Source organism: Felis catus, chromosome A3 (genome assembly GCF_018350175.1).
Source record: "Felis catus isolate Fca126 chromosome A3, F.catus_Fca126_mat1.0, whole genome shotgun sequence".
Lineage (NCBI taxonomy): Eukaryota > Metazoa > Chordata > Mammalia > Carnivora > Felidae > Felis > Felis catus.
This window is the reverse complement of record NC_058370.1, coordinates 62,715,306-62,734,095: the sequence shown is the minus strand read 5'-3', so window position 1 is coordinate 62,734,095 and position 18,790 is coordinate 62,715,306. Positions and strand designations below refer to the sequence as shown.

Sequence of the window (18,790 nt, the reverse complement as noted above, 5' to 3'; positions counted from 1 at the left end):
TGAACCCTCTGAATTTTGAATCTGTGGCTATATTACCTCTTGAATTAAAAGGGGAGAGAGAATGATACTGTAGATACAAATGAAACAAAATATTTTAATAGATTCTGTGTGAAGAGGTGATGAATGAAAATGTAATATTAAAACAAAAAAAATTCCTAAGGGGCACATCTGTCACAGCACTCAGCCCAGAAACCAGGGAAAGGCAGACTGTAAAACTGATGAAGTTCCCTCTGCTTTCTGCTCCCCTGTCTCACTGCCAAGTACTCCTCTTTCCCAAAGCCCTCCTGCACCCATACCACGCCTTCCCCTCAGGAGGCCTTTGCTCAACTCCCCAGTGCCAAGGATGCATTTGGGGCTTTACAGTGCAGACACTATTTCACATTCTGACATCAATGTGCAGGCCAAACCCACTGCTAGGCAGCTAATCCACAGTGAGTCACCACGTGGCGCTGGTGTGGGCTTTGAAAAAGAGTTAAAAGTTTGTTGTAGTGATGTCTTTTGATGAGAATCTAGAAGGCCTGAGTCCTGATATACAAAATAGGTGATAAGAGAGTGGGATCCTGAGGGCCAGCATCCTTGAAGCCATTTTCCCAAATGGCAAGGGCAGCTGGAGGACAGATGGGGACCTTTCCTACGCCCCCCAGTGAGGATAGCAGGGGGCCCCTGTGATCAGCAGGGGGCAGACAGGCAGATGACTGGGGGCTATCTCTGCCCCCAACTTGGAGGCACCCTGGCCATCTCTGCCTCCCAGCCCTTCTAGCTGAGGCCTTCCCTTGACCAAAACGGTCTGTAGGACAGAAAAGTTGCCTCTTCTCTGCCCACGTTCCACTCCCTACTCCCACCATGGGGGAGCAAGTCCACTTATCCTGATGTGTTTTGTGCACACCAGGAGATGATTTGGCCCATGTTATAAATTCATTAGTTCCAGTACAGCAATCTCTACGCCTCTTCCTCACAGCTGTGCTCATCGGTCACCCTTACCGCCAAGACTCTGCATTGGCCCAAACCTCCCCTTCTCCTGACCAACCTCTGACTCTCCCCTCTCCCCTCTCTTCTTGTCCTTCCAGAGTCCAGGAAAGCCAGAAAGCTGTGGACAGGCCCCAGGCTGCCTACAGGCTGCAGATTAAATAAGGCCCAGTGGCTGGTCGTTTGGCGGGCTCTGCACCAGCAACAGTGCTGCGGGGAGCCTTCTAAGGCAGAGCCACAGCGCCACCTGGTGGTGGAGAGCCACCTGCACAGCCAGGCCCTAGCCAGCCCAAAAGAAACTTCGTTGGGTGCCTCTTCCTTAACTATCTCACTGTCCAGTCCGTGAGGCCTTCTCTAGATCACAGGAGAACCCCAACCCTGAGGACTGAGGACAACTGTCAAGCTGAGGTCCCAGCCACATCTCTGACACACACACCCCTATACACAAAGCAAAACACCTACAAAGGGGCCTGGGCTTCTGTGTCAGGGAGACTTGGTACTCCTATATCCTCTGTTTGGAAGATGTCTGAGTTCAGGCAATTACATAACTTCATATGCCTCAGTGTCCTGCCTCTAAAATGGGTGCAATAAAAAGGCTACCAAGGGATACATTCAGTAATAAAGGTCTAGAGCAGCAGCTGGCTCACTGCAGGTGTTCAAGAAACAATGGTTTCCTTTCCTTTCTGTCCCAGCTTGGTGTCTGGAAAACCCAGACTTACTCCACAGCAGGGCTGAGGGGACAGCCAAAACTCAAAGCCTAAGATGAGAAATGATTCTACCTCAGCAACCCCAAGAAACCATTCCAAGCTAACTTCATCTGACGCTCTCTGCCTCTCTCTGAACACCTTGTTTAGAGTGACCAACCCTCCTGATTTGCCAGCGACTGATGGATTTTTCAGAGAGCAAGCAACCTTCAGTGCTAAAGCTGGGGATGTCCCGGGCCAACCTGGATGAGTTGATTGCCCCCTCCTTACCTTTCCTAGGAGTCCAGCCCGAGGGCTTCGCTGGGCCCCAGAATCTGCATTACAACACTCCCTGGGTGATTCTTGTCAACACCAGTCACCACCCCAACACTCTCCTCGGCTTCTGGTGGCAACACTACTCATCAACTAGACAGGAAGCCACCTGAGGCACGACACACACACAATGACAGACCTTGGAAAGGCTCCAACGAACTTTCCAAAAACTGGGCTCTGGATCTGGATCTGCAAAGCCAACCAGCAGCAATGGAACATACTGTCTACTCAGCTTCACAGTCCGCACCCATGTGTTGCTCCCCTATTATCCTTCCATTTATTCATTAATGATTTGTTGAGCATCGGTTGCCCTGGCCCCTGGATTTATATCCCAATGATGGGAAATAAACGATTACCACTTACATAAACACAATAATTTTAGATAGTAAATAGTAGTAGTAAATACTGTATATAGCAGTAAACATATAGTAGTAAATAGTACACCACGTTCAAATGCACCTCTAAGGAGGTGATATTTGAGCCTTAAGGAGCTAGCCACTCTAAGACTTGGATGAAAGTGTCCCGGGAGAAGGAAGAGCCGCAAAGCAGAAACAAGAAATAGACTAGAGTGACTGGAGCAAGGTAAACAGAGACAGAGTGACAGGAGCTGAGGGTAGAGAGGTGGGCAGGGACCAGTCCAGGCATGCAGGGCCTTCTGGACCACTGCAAGCCTTTGCATTTTATTCTGCATGCAATGGAAAGTCATCCATGGTTTTAAGCAAGGAAATGACAGAATCTGATTCATGTTCTTAAAAGCTCACTAGGGTTTCTGTGTAGAGAAAAGACCAGAAAGGACCAAGAAGTGGGAAGTAAGGAGTCAGCTAAGAGGCTACTGCTATAGTCCAAGTAGGAGATGACAGGATGTACAGATGCACAGAAGTTCTGGAGGGAGACACAGGACTTGCTGGTGGATTAGAGATGAGGAAGCAGAGGGGTACAAGGAAGGCTGCCTCCTAAGTATTTCACTTAGAACCCAGGTGAATGGATGAAAAGGGCATTTTGTGGGATGGGGAAGACTAGGGGAGGATCAGGCTTGGGAGGGAGAGCTCAAGTGCTATGCTATTTTATTTTTATTTGTAAGTTTATTTATTTATTTATTTAGAGAGAGAGAGAGAGCATGAGCAGGGAGGGGGAGAGAGAGATGGAGAGAGAGAATCTGAAGCAGACTCTGTGCTGTCACCATACAGCCCAATGTGGGACTCAATCCCATGACCATGAGATCAAGACCTGAGTCAAAAACCAAGAATCAGATTCTTAACTGGCTGAATCAGCCACGCACCCCTCAAGTGCTGTGCTTTGGGTCATCCAAGTGGAGACGACAGGCATATGCTGATAGAGACGGCTGGGCTTCATACAAAGGCACACAGAACCCTCTATTAACTCTATCCTCAGGCCAGCTTACTAGTGTGAAAAACTACAGTAATTTTTAGTTTAGCTATAAGCAAATGTTGCCTTTTCTTTCTGAAAGAATTCTCATTAAGAAGTTTGAAAAATTGGTGGTGCCTGGTGGCTCAGCCGGTTAAGCATCAGACTCTTGCTTTTAGCTCAGATCATGATCTCATGGTTAGTGAGTTCAAGCCCCACATCTGGCTCCTCACTGACAGTGTAGAACCTGCTTGGGATTCTCTCTCTCTCTCCCTGTCTCTCTGCCCCTTCCCTGCTGTGCACACTCGCTCATGCTCTTGCTCTCTCTCTCAAAATTAAAAAAAAACTTTTTTTCAAAAAGAAGAAGAAATTTGAAAAATTGGTCATCAGTGTAAAATGATGTTTTGTACAATAACAACCATGTCAGTCAAGACCCTTTTTGGAGGGGCACCTAGGTGGCTCGGTCAGTTAAGCATCTGACTTCGGCTCAGGTCATGATCTCACAGTTCGTGATTTCAAGCCCCAAGTCCACTTCTGTGCTGACAGCTCAGAGCCTGGAGCCTACTGCAGATTCTGTGTCTCCCTCTCTCTCTGCTCCTCCCCCACTCACACTCTGTCACTCTCTCTCTCTCCCAAAAATAAATAAACATTAAGAAAAAAAAAAAAGACCCTTTTTGGTTACAAGTGACAGAAAACCCAAGTCTGACTGGCTAAAGCAAAAGGGCACTTTTCCAGTGCACACAATCAAACCACAGAAAGAGAACTGGTAAGGCTAATCTTAAGAATCAGAGATGCAAACACTTCCAGACCTCTTTACCTCTTCTCCCTGTCTCATTAAATGTGGGCCTCATTCCCCCAGGCCAAGTAGCTCAGCCAGAAGGATCCCTGCTAGAAAGATACCTGCTGGGGGCAGCAGGAAGCTCTAGATTTATATTTTTTATGTTTCTAAACAGAAAGAGAAAAGGACTCTTCCCACATAGCTCAAGATAGAAACTCTGATTGGGGAGGAGGCAGTCACTCTGAGTCACATGCCCATCTCTGAACCAGTCAGCACGCAGTTGGGGTGACGTAGTATGACTGGTCCAGGCTGGTGGAGGGTTGCTCACCAAGTGCAGAGGGGCACAGTATGTTGTAAACAGAAGAAAGGGGAAATAGATGCTGGGAACATAGTACAGAATCTACTGCACAATCTTGTTTTCTGAAAACAGAAGAATTTTAAAGCGAAAAGATATCTTAGAAGCCACACACACACACACACACACACACCGTCCCACCACCAATGCAGGATTCTCTTCTATAACATCCAAGCTCCTTGTGAAGGATCCATCACTTGTGAAGCTGGGAAAGTACTCCTTCACCAGTCAACCCGTCCCATTTCTCAACGGTGGCGATTGTTTTAAAAATAAATGTGGTTCCTTATCATCACCCGTGGGCTGTGGTTCTAAGTTCATGTTCTTTCCTCTAGGTCAACAGTGAGTATGTCCACTCTTCTCACAGATATTTGAAAGCAGCACATACATCCCTTTCCAGCCCACTTTTCTCCAGGATCCAGATTCCTTGGAGTTTCAGCTGTAGTCATCATGAATGGCTTAATCTTATGGGAGTAGGAGGGGCATCTAGTCCCCCAGATCATTAACATTAAGGGTTGTTGAATCAGGACTTGGTGGGGAAAGACTGGGGATCAACAGAGGGAGGAAAGCGCCACAGCCCACCTGGCTTCCCCCACGGCATGGACACCACCCCAGCTACCTGCCTGGGCTCCCAGGGGCCGGCCAGCCAGCAGAGAGCATAAAAACACTTAAAGAGAATCCAGTTTTACCATTTAAGTTAAGAAAGAGAAAGAAACTCGATGAGATAAAAAATAAATTCAGGAGAAAAAGTTAAAAGGAAGCTAAGAAGAAATGAAAAAGTACAGAGGGAAAGGTGTCATCAAAGTTGTTTGTTTTAGGGGCGCCTGGGTGGCGCAGTCGGTTAAGCGTCCGACTTCAGCCAGGTCACGATCTCGCGGTCCGTGAGTTCGAGCCCCGCATCAGGCTCTGGGCTGATGGCTCAGAGCCTGGAGCCTGTTTCCGATTCTGTGTCTCCCTCTCTCTCTGCCCCTCCCCCATTCATGCTCTGTCTCTCTCTGTCCCAAAAATAAATAAACGTTGAAAAAAAAAAATTAAAAAAAAAAAAGTTGTTTGTTTTAGAGAGAGAGAGCTCCACTGGGAGAGAGAGGTGGGGGGTGGGGTGGAGGGAGGGGGGGAGAGAGAGAGAGAGAGAGAGAGAGAGAATCTTAAGCAGGCTCTATGTTCAGTGCAGAGCCCAACACAGGACTTGATCCCATGACCCTGGGATCATGACCTGAGCTGAAATCAAGAGTCACCAACTAAGCCCCCCAGGCCAGGTGCCTCTGTCATTAAAGTTTTAAAGAAAAAGCACATCCTGGGGCGCCTGGGTGGCGCAGTCGGTTGAGCGTCCGACTTCAGCCAGGTCACAATCTCGCGGTCCGTGAGTTCGAGCCCCGCGTCGGGCTCTGGGCTGATGGCTCCGAGCCTGGAGCCTGTTTCCGATTCTGTGTCTCCCTCTCTCTCTGCCCCTCCCCCGTTCATGCTCTGTCTCTCTCTGTCCCAAAATAAATATAAAAAAACGTTGAAAAAAAAAAATTAAAAAAAAAAAAAAAAAGAAAAAGCACATCCTCATTAACAAGGGGGTGTGTAAAGGAATGAAATAGTTACGACAGAACAAAACTGTTTTAAAAATAAGAATAATTAGGGACTATTCACATTATATAATAACAATCACTCAAATAAAATAAAAAGAGTTTTTAAACAACTTTAAATGTTATAAGGCTAAAAGATGAAGCTGAAGGGGACAGGATAGACTCAAGGGCCAGAAGCACCAGGCAGGGATGACTGGGGTGGGGGCGAGGTCTCCTGGGCTTCTGCTAAGTCTGGGGTTGTCTCCAGGCCACCCCTGAAAGCTGAGATGCCTTCTGTCCTGCCAGCCATGCCTTATGTCAGAGCCTCCAGGAACTACTGGGGAAAGGCATTCATTGGGGGCCCCCCTGGAACTGGAGAAGTGTATGCCCCACCAGCATCACTCAACCCCTGCCTTTCAGCCACTGCACTCGTGAGGTGGATTCTGGAGGCCTCACGCTAATGGATGATCACATCAGAAACCCTCTTTATTTTTTTTTTAATTTTTTAATGTTTATTTATTTTTGAGAGAGAGAGAGCGAGAGGGAGGGAGAGAGAATGAGCAGGGTTAGGAGACACAGAATGTGAAGCAGGCTCCAGACTCTGAGCTGTCAGCACAAGCCTGATGTGGGGTTCAAACTCATGAACCACAAGATCATGACCTGAGCCAAAGTCGGATGCTTAACTGACTGAGTCACCTAGGTGCCCCCAGAAACCCTCTTTAAGGGTAATTTCACACATCTGCAAAATTTTAGATGTATATAAAATAGGTATATAATTTATATCTTATATGTAACATTATATAACATTATAAATTATATCTAACATTATATCTTACATAATATAAATTATTATTTACATAATTACCTATATTTTATAGATAGATAACCACCCCTTGGACCAGCAATCCCACATCTAGAATCTATCTCAAAGATATACTGGCCAAAAATTCAAAGCAATTGAATAAATCTCTTCATTGCATCAGTAGCTACGAAACCAGAAGACTAAAAAACACCCAAGTGTTCATCAGTACAGGCCTGCTGAAGAAACGATGGTCCACCCACATGAACAGAACACCACACTGCTGTACTAAGGAAGGAGGAAGAGTTCTATCTGCAACGCTACAATGATCTGCAGAATACACTGAGTGAAATCAGAGGAATAGGATAGCTTTGGGGGTTTTCTTTTTAATTTTTTAAATTGTTTTTTTAATATTTATTTATTCTTGAGAGAGAGAGAGAGAGAGAGAGAGAGAGAGAGAGAGAGAGCACAGCCAGGGGTGGGGGGAGGGGCAGAGAGAGAGGGAGACAGAATCTGAAGCAGGCTCCAGGCTCTGAGCTGTCAGCACAGAGTATGATGCCGGGCTCTATCTCACCAACCTTGAGATCATGACCTGAGCCAAAATCAAAAGTCAGACAGTTAACCGATTGAGCCACCCAGGCTGCCCCTGTATTTTTCTCTTTTTAAAAAGTATGCATTTCCTAGTTCTAGCCACTGGAAAGAGCTTGAAAATATGACAACCATAGAGTAGCAATAATCAGCTCTACAACACAGATTGTGGTCTCCTAAACAACAACACTTCCCTACAAACAGAAGCAGACTCTGGGGTGCCTGGGTGGCTCAGTCAGTTAAGCATCCAACTTTGGTTCAGGTCACGACCTTGCGGTTTGTGAGTTCAAGCCTCACATCAGGCTCTGTGCTGACAGCTCGGAGCCTGGATCCTGCTTCAGATTCTGTGTCTCTCTCTCTCTCTCTCTCTGACCCATCCCCTGCTCATGCTTTGTGTGTGTGTGTTTCTTGCTCTCAAAAATAAATAAATATTTTTTTTATTAAAAAAAAAAAAAAAGCAGACTCCTAGGAGAAATGGTCGATACCAGGATTAAAGAAAAAAATACAAAGTGCATTTTGGAATATCTTGTCATGCCAGGAACAAGAAGACTATCAAAGATCTAAAGTTATGTCGAAAAGACTCAGGAGCCAACTGGATGGCACCTTCTCTGTCCAAACATGAGACAGATCAAGCATCAACAGCAACAGCAGGGCCAATGAATCATGAGAACATAACAGTCCTAAATACTGATGTAGCCAATAAAAGAGGTACAAACTACATGAAGCAAGAAAAGGTAGAACTAAAAGGAGAAATACAAAAATCTAGGATTGTAGTTGCTTATTTTCATACCTTCTCTCAAAGATAGATAGAACAAGTAGACAGAAAATCAAAGATATAGAAGCCGTGAACAACACTTGAAACTAACTTGCTGTCATTGACATTTATAGAACACTCTTCCCTAAAACAGCGTGATACACATTCTCTTCACATACATCAGAATCAACTGAAAAGCAGGAAAACAATAGAGAAAATCAATAAAACTTAAAACTGGATATTTGAAAAAGATAAAGTGAAAAACCTCTCATCAGACTGATCAAGAAAAAAAAAAAGAAAGAAAAGAAAAAAGATACAAATTACCAGTATCAGACATTCACAGGGACATCACTATAAATCCTAAAGGCAAGAAGGGAATACTATGAATAACTTTATGCCAATAAATTCCACAAATTTAATTAAATAGACAAATTTCTTGAAAAACACAAAATACCGAAGCTCATTCAATGGTAGGTAACCTGAATAGTCCCATATCTATTAAATAAATTGAATGTATAGGTTAAAAAAAAAAAAACCTTCCCACAAAATTGCAGACCCACATTCCCTCGCTAGTGAATTCTGCAAAATATTTAACAAAGAAATAATACAAGACTTATACCTCAAAAGCTACAAAGCATTGCTGAAAGAAATTAAAGGCCTAAATAAGTAGAGAGATGTACCTTGTTTATGGAATCCAAAGACTCAATATTGTTAAGTAGGCAATTCTCCTAAATTGATCAATACATTCAATGGAATTGTTGTAGAAGTTCCAGGATGTTTTCATAGAAAATGGCAAGCTGATCCTAAAGTTTATATGGAAAGGTAAAGGACCTAGAGTGGCCTCAACAGTTTTGAAAAAGAACAAAATTCTTTTAGATTACCTGGTTTCCAAACCTATAGTAATCAATACGGTGTGGCATTGGCATAAAACCACACTGACATATAGGTCAATAGAATAGAAGGATAGTCCAGCAAAAGACCAACACATTTTTATGGTCAATTTATTTTTGACAAGATGTCAAAGCAATTAAATTAGAAAAGGATATGCTTTTCAATAAATGGTGCCAGAATATCCATACACAAAAAATTAGACCTCTACTTACATCACCCGCAAAAATTAACTCCTAAATGTAAGAGCTAAAACATAGAATAAAATCTTGGTGACTTCGAGTTAGACCAAGATTTCTTAGATATGACATCAAACATACCATCCATAATAGAAAAAAAGGTGATAGTTTGAATTTCATCAAAATTTTTAAAGTTTTCTCTTGAAGAGACTCCATTAAAAAATGAAAACTCAGAGCAATGCGGCTGGTTCAGTTGGTACAGCATGTGACTCTTGATCTCGGGGTGATGAGTTCAAGCCCCATGTTGAGCAAGGAGCCTACTTCCAAAAAAAAAAAAAAAAGGAGAAAAAGAAGAGAAGAAGAAAAACCCAACCACAAGCTGGGAGAAATTATTTTCCAACAAAGGAATTATATCTGCAATATACAAAAACTCTTACAACTCAATAATGAAAACACACACACGCACACAAAGGACAAAAGATTTGAATAGACAATTCACCAGAGAAGATATACGAATGTCTAATCAGCATTCAAATGCTACTCAACATCATTACTGTAGTTTGTTGTATGTGAACTACTACTCAAAAAAAAAAAAAAAAACCTGTAAAATAAAAAACTACCTTTGGCAGTTGCTAGGGCATCAACTCATTATTCTTGAAGATGCGTAGAAAAATGAAAAGAACTGGGAGGAGTCAAGATTGCGGAACAGCATGGAAGCTTTCTGTGTGTCTCGCATCCATGAAATACAGCCAGACCAACACTAAACCATCCTACACACCTAGAAAACCGATTGAAAGATTAACACAACAATCTGCACAAACCGAACCACAGAATTCAGCAGGTATGCGACACAAAGAGCTGAACTTGGGGAGCAAGAAGCCCTGAAAGGTAGGGAACCCCTTTTGCAGGTGGAGAGAGGACGGAGATGGGGGGGAGCATATGGGGAAAGCACCCCTCCCCAAAAGCAGCTGGAGAGAAAGTGGAAAATTGGAAACAGCCACAGGGACTAAACTAAAAAGGGAGAAAGGAGAGGGTTTAAATTCCATTAAGACTAACCAAGTGGAGCGCAAAGGCTGCAACTCCGCAGCTCAATACCTGGCAGTGCTCTGGTGGGAAAGGTGAATCCCCAGGAACAGAGTGGGGTCCGGGAGGATCTCAGGCCACACGGGGAAAAGTGGTTCCACTGCTGGAGGGACATTTGGTAGACTGTTGAAACCACCTGGTCCCAGCAGACCCCAGAAGGCAGCCACATTTGCTGGTGCTGGGGCAAGGTTGTTGAGGGTGAAGCCTGGTGTCAGATGTGTGTTGCGATTTTCCATGGTCCCTGAAACGCTGAGGCTACAATGTCTCGCTATTTTTTTGGAGAGTGGGCTGGCACCTGGCCTCAGTCTCAGGTCACCAGCAACAGCAGGGTCCAGCGGTTGTTCCTGGGTGCAGCTGACATTCAGCCATTGCTCATTCAGCCATTGCTAGGTGAGACCCTCCCGTAGAGCAGCGGAGCGGGTCAAAGCCGTAGTCCTTCGGAAGTAAGGGGCCGGGGAAAACAGATGCATCTGAGACAAAACTTGGGAGAGAGGTACTGCCTGGGGCCTGGTCGCGGGGAGTGGACGAGAGCTGAAGACGGAGGACCGATGCATGACTGCTGATCCAGAAGAACAGACTGGGTGGCTGGGCGGTGCCATTTTTCACCACTCCCGAGCGTGTGCATGCGCCCTATGAGCACCGCAGCAATCACCCCAGTAGGCTAGCAGCGCCATCTAGGGGAGAGCGGAGCTGTTACACCAAGCCCTGCCCAACTGGGCCAACTTCACTCTTCAAGAACACAAACCTCAGCACTGGCTTAATTTATGGACTAAAGAGCTACATGGATCAACCTCTAGGGGAAAACAAAGCAATTTCAGTCTTACTTATATCTGTTAGCAGGTTCATCTATTCATTTTTTTTCCTCTTTTTCCTTTTTCTCTTTTACAGTTCTTTTCTTTTTCTTGAATACAGAAAGAGAAAAAAACTCATTTTTATTTTCAATTTTTATTAAAAATATCTGTCTTTAATTTTTATTACTATATTTTTTACTTTTGTGTAAATTTTTTCAAATTCTACTTTACTTCCATCATTTTATTTTAGTCTACTTCAATGTGCTCACTTTTTCAAATTTTCAAACAATTTCCTTTTTTCTTTCTTTTTCTTTCTTTTCTTTTTCATCTCTTTTCTTTTTCTTGAATGCAGAAAGAGAAAAACTTCAGTTTTACTTTCAATTTCTTTTAAAAATATTTTTATCTAATTTTTATTACTATATTTTTTGCTTTTATGTAAATTTTTTCAAATTCTATCTTACTCCCATCATTTTATTTCAGTCTACTACAGTGTATTCACTTTTTCAAATTTTCAAACGATTTCTTTTTTTGTCTTTTCTTTTTTCTTTTTTTATCTTTTTTCTCTTTTTCATTTCTTTTTTCTTAAATACAGAAAATGAAAAAATTCATATTTCTTTTTAATTTTTATTAAAAATATTTTTCCATAATTTTTTCTACTATATTCTCTACTCTTGTGTATTTTAGTCTACTTTAGTGTATTCATTTTTTCAAATTCTCAAACGATTTCCTTTTTTTTCTCTCCCCCCCCTTTTTTTTTTGTTTGTTTGTTCTCTAATCTGTCAAACCACTTTCCACACCCAGACCAAAACACACCTAGGATCTAGCATCATCTATTCAATTTTTGTGTGTGTATGTTTTTAATTTTTAATTTTAATATTTTTTAATTTTAATTTTTTTAATTTCAATTTTTCTACCTCATTAATTCCTTTTCTCCCTTCAAAATGACAAAACGAAGGAATTCACCCCAAAAGAAAGAGCACGAAAAAACGACAGCCAGGGATTTAACCAACACAGACACAAGCAAGATGTCTGAACCAGAATTTAGAATCACGATAGTAAGAATACTAGCTGGAGTTGAAAATAGATTAGAATCCCCTTCTGCAGATACAAAAGAAGTAAAAAATATGGAAGCTCACCACCTCCAGAAAAAAAAAAATAAAAAAAATAAATAAAAATAAAAAAAAGAAGTAAAAAATAGCCAGAATTAAAAATGCTATAACTGAGCTGCAATCACGGATGGATGCAGTGGCAGCAAGGATGGATGAGGCAGAACAGAGAATCAGTGCTATAGAAGACAAACTTATAGAGAATAACGAAGCAGAAAAAAAGAGGGAGATTAAGGCAAAAGAGCACGATTTAAGAATTAGAGAAATCAGTGACTCATTAAAAAGGAACAACATCAGAAGCACAGGGGTCCCAGAGGAGGAAGAGAGAGAAATAGGGGTAGAAGGGTTATGTGAGCAAATCATAGCGGAAAACTTTCCTAACTGGGGAAAGACACAGACATCAAAATCCAGGAAGCACAGAGGACTCCCATTAGATTCAACAAAAACCGACCATCAACAAGGCATATCATAGTCAAATTCACAAAATACTCAGGCAAGGAGAGAATCCTGAAAGCAGCAAGGGAAAAAAAGTCCCTAACCTACAAGGGAAGACAGATCAGGTTTGCAGCAGACCTATCCACAGAAACTTGGCAGGCCAGAAAGGAGTGGCGGGATATATTCAGTGTGCTGAATCAGAAAAATATGCAGCCAAGAATTCTTTATCCAGCAAGGCTGTCATTCAAAATAGAAGGAGAGATAAAAAAAAGTTTCCCAGACAAACAAAAATTAAAGGAGTTTGTGACCACTAAACCAGCCCCACAAGAAATTTTAAGGGGGACTCTCTGAGGGGAGAAAAGATGAATATATATATATATATATATATATATATATATATATATATATATACCAAAAGCAACAAAAGATTAGAAAGGACCAGAGAACACCACCAGAAACTCCAACTCTACAAGCATCGTAATGGCAATAAATTCATATCTTTCAGTACTCACTCTAAACGTCAATGGACTCAATGCTCCAATCAAAAGACATAGGGTAACAGAATGGATAAGAAAACAAGACCCACCTATATGCTGTCTACAAGAGACCCACTTTAGACCTAAAGACACCTACAGACTGAAAATAAGGGGATGGAGAATCATCTATCATGCTAATGGTCAACAAAAGAAAGCCAGAGTAGCCTTACTTATATCAGACAATCTAGACTTTAAAATAAAGACTGTATCAAGAGATGCAGAAGGGCATTATATCATAATCAAGGGGTCTATAGACCAAGAAGACCTAACAATTGTAAACATTTATGCACCAAATGTGGAAACACCCAAATATATAAATTAATTAATCACAAACATAAAGAAACTCATCGATAGTAATACCATAATAGTAGGAGACTTCAACACCCCACTCACAGCAATGGACAGATCATCTGATCAAAAAATAAACAAGGAAACAATGGCTTTGAATGACACATTGGACCAGATGGACTTAACAGATATATTCAGAATATTTCATCCTAAAGCAGCAGAATTCTTCTCCAGTGCACATGGAACGTTCTCCAGAATAGACCATATACTGGGACAGAAATCAGTGCTAAGTAAGTACAAAAATATCAAGATCATACTAGGCATATTTTCAGACCACAATGCTATGAAACTCGAAATCAACCACAAGAAAAAATTTGGAAAGGTAACAAATACTTGGAGACTGAAGAACATCCTACTAAAAAATGAATGGGCTAACCAAGCAGTTAAAGAAGAAATTAAAAAGTATGTGGAAGTCAATGAAAATGATAGCACCACAACCCAAAACCTCTGGGACGCAGCTAAGGTGGTCATAAGAGGAAAGTATATAGCAATCCAGGCCTTCCTAAAGAAGGAAGAAAGATCTCAGATACACAATGTAACCTTATGCCTTAAGGAGCTGGAAAAAGAACAGCAAATAAAACCCAAAACCAGCAGAAGACAGGAAATAATAAAGATTAGAGCAGAAATTAATGCTATCGAAACCCAAAAAAAACAGTAGAACAGATCAATGAAACCAGAAGCTGGTTCTTTGAAAGAATTAACAAAATTGATAAACTACTAGCCAGTTTCATCAAGAAGAAAAAGGAAAGGACCCAAATAAGTAAAATCAAGAATGAAAGAGAAGAAATCACAACCAACACAACAGAAATAAAAACAATAATAAGAAAATATTATGAGCAATTATATGCCAATAAAATGGGCAATCTGGAAGAAATAGCAAATCCCTAGAAACATATACACTACCAAAACTGAAACAGCAAGAAATAGAAAATTTGAACAGACCCATAACCAGTAAGGAAATTGAATTAGTAATTAAAAATCTGCCAAAAAAAACAAGAGTCCAGGGCCAGATGGCTTTCCAGGGGAATTCTACCAAACATTTAAGGAAGAGTTAACACCTATTCTCTTGAAACTGTTCCAAAAAATAGCAATGGAAGGAAAACTTCCAAACTCTTTCTATGAAGCCAGCATTACCCTGATTCCAAAACCATACAGACACCCCACTAAAAAGGAGAACTATAGACAAATTTCCCTGATGAACATGGATGCAAAAATCCTCAACAAGATATTAGCCAACCAGATCCAATACATTAAAAAAATTATTCACCACGACCAAGTGGGATTTATACCTGGGGTGCAGTGCTGGTTCAATATCTGCAAAACAATTAACGTGATTCATCACATTAATAAAAGAAGGACAAGAACCATATGATCCTCTCAATAGATGCAGAGAAAGCATTTGACAAAAGACAGTGTCCTTTCTTGATAAAAACCCTCAAGAAAGTAGGGATAGAAGGAGCATACCTCAAGATGATAAAAGCCATATACGAGCGACCTAACACTAATATCATCCTCAATGGAAAAAAACTGAGAGCTTTCCCCCTAAGGTCAGGAACAAGACAGGGATGTCCACTCTTGCCACTGTTATTCAATATAGTATTGGAAGTCTTAGCCTCTGCAATCAGACAACACAAAGAAATAAGAGACATCCAAATTGGCCAGGAGAAGGTCAAACTTTCACTCTTCACAGATGACATGATACTCTACATGGAAAACCCAAAAGATTCCACCAAAAAACTGCTAGAACTTATTCATGAATTCAGCAAAGTAGCAGGATATAAAATCAATGCATAGAAATCAGTTGCATTCCTATACACCAACAATGAAGCAACAGAAAGAGAAATCAAGGAATCGATCCCATTTACAGTTGCACCAAAAACCATAAAATACCTAGGAATAAATCTAACCAAAGAGGTGAAAAATCTATACACTGAAAACTATAGAAAGCTGATGAAAGAAATAGAAGACACAAAGAATTGGAAAAAGATTCCATGCTCCTGGATAGGAAGAACAAATATTGTTAAAATGTCAATACTACCCAAAGCAATCTACATATTCAACGTGACCCCTATCAAAGTAACACCAGCGTTCTTCACAGAACTAGAACAAATAATCCTAAAATTTGTATGGAACCAGAAAAGACCCCGAATAGCCAAAGTAATCTTGAAAAAGAAAACCAAAGCAGGAGGCATCACAATCCCAGACTTCAAGCTATACTACAAAGCTGTAATCATCAACACAGTATGGTACTGGCACAAGAACAGACACTCAGATCAATGGAATAGAATAGAGAACCCAGAAATGGACCTACAAATGTATGGCCAACTAATCTTTGACAAAGCAGGAAAGAATATCCAATGGAAAAAAGTCTCTTCAGCAAGTGGTGCTGGGAAAACGGGACAGCGACATGCAGAAGAATGAACCTGGACCACTTTCTTATACCATACACAAAAATAAACTCCAAGTGGATGAAAAACCTCAATGTAAGACAGGAAGCCATCAAAATCCTCGAGGAGAAAGCAGGCAAGAACCTCTTTGATCTTGGCCACAGCAATTTCTTACTCAACATGTCTCTGGAGGCAAGGGAAACAAAAGCAAAAATGAACTACTGGGACCTCATCAAAATAAAAAGCTTCTGCACAGCAAAGGAAACAATCAGCAAAACTAAAAGGCAACTGACAGAATGGGAGAAGATATTTGCAAACATCTCAGATAAAGGGTTAGTATCCAAAATCTATAAAGAACTTATCAAACTCAACACCCAAAAACAAATAATCCAGTGAAAAAATGGGCAAAAGACATGAATAGACACCTCTCCAAAGAAGACATCCAGATGGCCGACCAACACATGAAAAAATGCTCAACATCACTCATCATCAGGGAAATACAAATCAAAACCACAATGAGATACCACCTCACACCTGTCAGAATGGCTAACATTAACAACTCAGGCAACAACAGATGTTGGCGAGGATGCAGAGAAAGAGGATCTCTTTTGCATTGTTGGTGGCAATGCAAGCTGGTTCAGCCACTCTGGAAAACAGGATGGAGGTTTCTCAAAAAACTAAAAATAGAACTACCCTACGACCCAGCAATTGCACTAACAGGCATTTATCCAAGGGATACAGGTCTGCTGTTTCAAAGGGACACATGCACCCCCATGTTTATAGCAGCACTATCAACAATAGCCAAAGTACGGAAAGAGCCCAAATGCCCATCGATGGATGAACGGATAAAGGAGATGTGGTATATATATACAATGGAGTATTACTCGGCAATCAAAAAGAATGAAATCTTTGCAACTATGTGGATGGAACTGGAGGGTATTATGCTAAGTGAAATTAGTCAGCCAGAGAAAGACAAAAATCATATGACGATTTTAAGAGACAAAACAGATGAACATAAGGGAAGGGAAACAAAAATAATACAAAAATAGGGAGGGGGACAAAACAAAAGACACTCATAAATAAGGAGAACAAACTGAGGGTTGCTGGAGGGGTTGTGGGAGGGGGGATGGGCTAAATGGGTAAGGGGCGTAAGGAATCTACTGAAATCATTGCTTCACTATATACTAATTAATTTGGATGTCAATTTTAAAAAATAAAATATAAAGTTAAACTATAAAAAAAAAAGAAAAGAAAAGAAAAAGAAAAAGAACCAAACAATATTATCCAGGCTTTTCTAAAGTGAATTGTGCTTCAGGAAACCCTAATAGTCAACAGGAAAAAAGGGGAGGGGTTTAGAATCACAGTCACAAATACAGAAGGAATAATAGAATTAGAACATCACTAGTATGTAATCCTTAATAAAATAATAAATCTAGACAAAGAGCATCCATGGCTGCTGAAACCATTATGTTAGAGGCTGATGTGGAATTTAATAATGGATGAATTAGGTTGACAACATCTGAAGTCATCAATAAAATTAACATCATGAAATGTGGAATATTATGTACTTTCTCTTGTGATGCAATAGTACATAGTACCACCTATAACATATTTTTGCAAAAAAAACTGTATCTGAACATTATCAAGCTTCTAGAGCTAATTATCAGGAGGGATCAAAGGACTTGTTAAAGGATGCCTTGAGGTTGCAATTAGCCAAAATCTGTGGGAAATTCTATCGATCAACAAATAAATATCATAAATGCGAGTAGGGAGAGAGAGAATTGGTATAAATTAAGAGAAATTTAAGAGATACGTTAGTCAAATGCAAAGTGGTGGACTTTGTTTGGATCCCGAGTCAAGCAAATCAATTGCAAAAATACCAGAGATATGTGTGGAAATTTGAACAATGACTATGTATTAGGTAATGCAGGAGATTTATTATTATTAATCTTATAAGGTGTAACAATGATACTGTGGTTATCCTTTTTTTAAAGAGTAGTTAGCTGTTGGGTATTCGTACTGAAGTGTTCACAAGTTAAATTAAACCATATCTGGGATTTCCTTTAAAATATTCCAGTGACCACAGTACAGGGGTAGAGGAATGCTGTGGAAATGCATAGAGTAAACAGTGCTGACAAGCCTTAGAAGTAATATGGGTGGATACATGGGGTGGGAGGGTAAATACAGTATCTCCCCTACTTTATTATCTTCCATAATAAAGAACTGGGGTTGTGTTCTGTTGAATTTTACATGGGCTGTATCCATACAGATCCCAGCCCTGGGGCCAGTTCTGACTTACTGAGAGTTCAGCAGGAGGATTCCCTCCCTGATCCACACAGAGACCACAGGTTCAGTGTCTGCAGGGTGCACAGGAGAGAAAGGAGCCAGGGGTTAAGAAAAACAGTAAAGCAAGCAGGTGAAAGCAGGCACCCACCTGTGTGCTGAGGATTCACGGAGAGTGGGGGGACCCTGGCGAACAGAAGACCACATGTCCCATCCAAAGGGGGCAGCCAATGTTGCCATGTGGGAACAGGGGCACCAGATGGCCAACTTTCCTGATTTTTCATTAGAAAACTGAAATCTGAGCATTTCAGTAAAATCTCCCAACATGAAGGCAAACAATTAAAAATTGTTTCAATGCTTGGCCACTCAGTGCTAGAAAGCTGAACAAATTCTGTCAGGAGGCTAGATTTGTTCCACGGACTGCTGTTTTGTGATCTCTGACACCACACCATGTAATGCATTATACAGTGCTGTGATGCATGAATAATTGTTGACATCTTTAGCAGCTGGGTCACATGCTGGGACAACTGGGGTCGCATACATCTGAAATACCCAGACCTTTTACATGCAAACAGCTGTCAAGCCA

The 18,790-nt window shown here is 41.2% G+C and overlaps 1 long non-coding RNA gene across 2 annotated transcripts in view; it reads right to left on the bottom strand.

The window, feature by feature from the left end:
* The window catches only part of LOC105260434, a 30,724-nt gene that overhangs the window by 9,742 nt on the left and 2,192 nt on the right, over positions 1–18,790 (bottom strand). The window lies entirely within an intron of this gene.